The sequence below is a fragment of the Pygoscelis adeliae genome, unplaced genomic scaffold, assembly GCF_000699105.1.
Source record: "Pygoscelis adeliae isolate BGI_AS28 unplaced genomic scaffold, ASM69910v1 Scaffold93, whole genome shotgun sequence".
Classification (NCBI taxonomy): Eukaryota; Metazoa; Chordata; class Aves; order Sphenisciformes; family Spheniscidae; genus Pygoscelis; species Pygoscelis adeliae.
Genome location: NW_008824469.1, coordinates 1,561,238 through 1,564,967, shown reverse-complemented (window position 1 = coordinate 1,564,967; position 3,730 = coordinate 1,561,238).

Below are 3,730 nucleotides of genomic sequence, written 5' to 3'. Positions count from 1 at the left end.
AGGTGGCTTGTTCTGTCGGGTGCGCCTTTTCGGAGTCAAATGAGGTGGCTGGTTCAGTACCGCCAGCCTGTTCCGAAAGGGCTGCAGTGACGAACTGCTGCTGCTTGGTGGGATCCGGTTACGAAGGAGGAGTTTCTCTCACTGAAATGCCCAGCTCAGCTAAACCGGCAGCTCTGCTCTGGCGTCCGCTTCGCAGATGAGTTTCCCTTCACTTCTGGAGTGAGCTGAGCTTTTTTGACAAGAATGCATTTTCTGGGCAGTCCCCAGCCATTGATTTTACGTTTTAAAGTATTTCTCTGCCAAATCAAAGAGCCTTTTTCCTCTTCTGAAGCCTTTTTTTCCCCTCCCTCTAAAGCTAATTAATCAAACCACCTCTTGGTAACTTTTGATGAGCTCGTGAGATTAGGTGTCAGAGATTGCCTGTTAAAGGCTTTCTCGCAAACTTACTTTCACCCTTTAAATCACATTTGTGGTTTTCTTTATAGCTCTGTAATTTTTCTCCCTCCTTGTAAAATAGTCACCCGCGTGTCTTTTATTGATCCAGTGAATAATAGAGCACATGTGGAACCAGTTTTTATTTGACTTGTATCTAAAGGCATGCATTAACCTGTCTCTGCAACCATTAGCTCGCCAGCCATTCTACGTGTCGCTGTCACACCTTTTTCCTCTCTGACTTGTTTTTTCTCTCCTCAAATGCAGTTTTAGTGACACACGTGCCGCTTCTGGGCTGCGTTTTCTGCTTGGCTGCATTCCCCCGGGGTGGTTCATGTGCCTCGAACTCCCCAGGTGCTCGGTGTGAAGGAAGCCCCATGGCACCGTGGTGGAGGCGGACAGGTTCCTGTTCCGCAGCAGAGGCAGGAAGGAGAGAAGACCTGCTGATGTCACTACGGGCGGTGATCAAAAGTTCAGAGGCACCTTTTATGGCCGTTTGTTGGGGTTGGGTTTTTTGATCAGTGGAGGGAGAGAAGGAGCGGCCGATTTCCTATTGTTTTTCAGTACTGGTACTTGTAGGAGCATCTGGTTTACGCACGGAATGGGCAGAACAGCACGTGAGCCTCCTGAGGCCCTTCTCCCCGCAGCCCCGCCGCCCTTTCCCGCTGGCCCAAAGCTTTGTAGAAGTTGCGAAGGGCGGACTGTAGCGGGGAGGGGTACCAGGCCTTGCTGAAGAGCTCCACAAAAGGTTGCAGGAAAGTTGTGATAAACCCCAAGCTCTCTTCAGTCCTCATCTTGTGCCCTTTGCAGTGCACCACAGTCCAACTTAAATGTGTTTCTCCGGAGAAGAGTGGCAAGATTTGAGGCACTATCTATCGATTTGGTGTTACTCTAGGTAGTGGTATGTTTCTCTGAAATGAGCCCTCTTTGCCATCTAGCTGTCGAAAAGCTATTTTTCAGCACAGGTCATCTTTGGTTGTTCCTGGTTTGCTTTAGGATGTGTCGGTGCTATTGTGGTTTTCAGTCCTGAGTTGCTGGGTGAAGCTGCGGTACTTTAAAACCAACAACAAGACGTTAATTTCACTTGCCGTGTTAAGACCTGATCCCCAACGCCGCTCAGGATTTTCGGGCACACGAGTCCCTGATGTGTACGATGTACTTTAGACCCAAGTTTAACCTCTGAATGATATTAATCATTGAATGAGAACTGGATCTAGAAAAGAACATTTTGGGGGTGCAGCAGCATCAGGCCCCCGTGCATTGTGAAGCATTGGGACCCCCACAGCCAAAGCGCCTGGGCTGTGGCGGGGCGTTGGAGGGGGCGAGGGGCTGATGCGGCGTGCTCGAGGTGGGCTGAGCTACCCGTGCGCTGGCCCGTAGGCCCCCGAGGTGCCACGTAAAGCAGTTCTTACTCAAGTCTTTTGCAAGGTGTGACACAAAGCATGCTCTCCTCGGGGATTTTGGGCAGCTGTTGAGTTCCTGAGGTCGAGCTCTTTCCAAGCAGTCGGGTTTTCTACCCTTCCCACTTCTGTTGAAAAGAGGGGCTTGAGCCTCAGGGGTTTCAGCGTTGGAAAACATTCTTTCTGGTCTCTTGTTTTCATGGGCATTTGTGTTTAAGTTTAAAAAAGCTCTTTTTCTTTGTCAGATGCAGTCCTATCCCTTCTTCATTCCACTGGCCATCGTCTGTCCCTGTTCCCCTTTGACGTCAGGCGACCGGCACTGACACCCGGCCGCACCAGTCCCTCGTATGCTGAAATTTAACTGCTGGGGGCCAACACTGCCCCAAGGCTGGTTCTGACGTCCTGCCCTGGGGGCACGGCAGCTGCTGGCAGTCCCGGGGGTGGCGGCGCTGAGCGTGGCACTGGGCTCCGGACTCTGCCCCAGTGCTTTGTGGATTCCGTGGGGTTCACGCTCTGCAGCTCAGGCACATGGTCCTGACCCCATCATCCCAGAGCAGAGAGCTCAGACTGAGATTAACAGACTTGGCTTGTGAAAAAGTGCGCTATTACCGTAAAAAGAAGCGTAGAAATCAGGAGTTCAACCCGCTGGCAGGCTGGGAAGAGGTTTAAGGTGAGGCCCTGGGGCGAGGCTGCTGAGCTCCCCCTGCTCCAGTCCTTTAACGCTGGATTCACTCTTAAATCGCACCCTGGGCACCAGCCTGGTCCTCACCAAGAGCTTCGCAGCTCTGCTGGCAGCACCTCCTCCCGCTAGACAGCTGAGGCACCTCGCAGATGTGGTTAGCACGCAGTTCCTCGGAGCTCAGTGTGCACATACTGATTATTGAGATTTTAGTTAAATTCTGAGAATGAGGTTTCACATTTGTGATCACCCTGGTAGCTCCGCTCAGCAGCTGTGCTCAGAGGCCAGGTGAGACGGTGCTGGTGCGTGGTACAAAGAGGTCTTAGCTCATGGGGGAGCAGAAGCTGGCTGTTTTCTCCTTAAAACCTGTACTCCTTACTGAAAAGGGGGTCGGGTTTGCTGAGCTCTCGGGAGAAGAGCTGCCATCTGCAGTTCTGGTCCTGAGCTGGTGCCTTCCACCATTAGCTGATTGTGTTGGTGTTTACTGGAGTCAGCTGAGACCAAAATGCCTAAATTAGCTGGAAACTCCCAGGATAAAAGTCCTCCCTGCTGCTGCTCCAGGGTTGTGTCTTTGCTGTCCTACTCCTGGGTGCTCAGCTGATCTCTGCAAGTAGGTGGTTTGGGGTGATGGTCGAGGGACAGGGGTTTCAGAGCTCTGGGAGGGCATTGCTTGTGCTGATTCCCCATCATCCCGGGCAGGAGGACAGGGACGGGCCCGTCCACTTTGGGATTGAGGTGCTAGAAAATGTTCAGGTTCCAGGAAAAGTTTTAGGCACTCTCCAGGAGGAAACCCTTTCCGAGAAACAAATGTCTTCAGGCTTTGAAAGTGTAAAAATGGAGCGACACCCCTTCATTAGGGAAGAATTAGAAATATTTCAGGTTTGTCCTAGCAGAGGTGTGATAGAGATGTGTCCTTGATCCTTTCTGCAGCTGAGTTTGCTCAGGGCACTTCCAAAACCAGCTTGTGTTTGAAAGACAGAAGGGAACCCTAAACAAGAAGAGGCTTTCTGATAACGCATGAGCCTGTAAATGGAGGCAGGTTAATCGAGGCCTAATTTCTAGGGTTTACCCTTTTGTAATCCTTTTGATCCCTGGACCTTCACCTACTTTGTGGGACTAATCTGTGCCCCCGCTCAGCAGCCGAGCTCACGATTTCATTTCACGCCTATCCTGGATGTCTGCTCGGTTTGGTGGGCGGGCTGGGGGGGGGTGGGGGGGG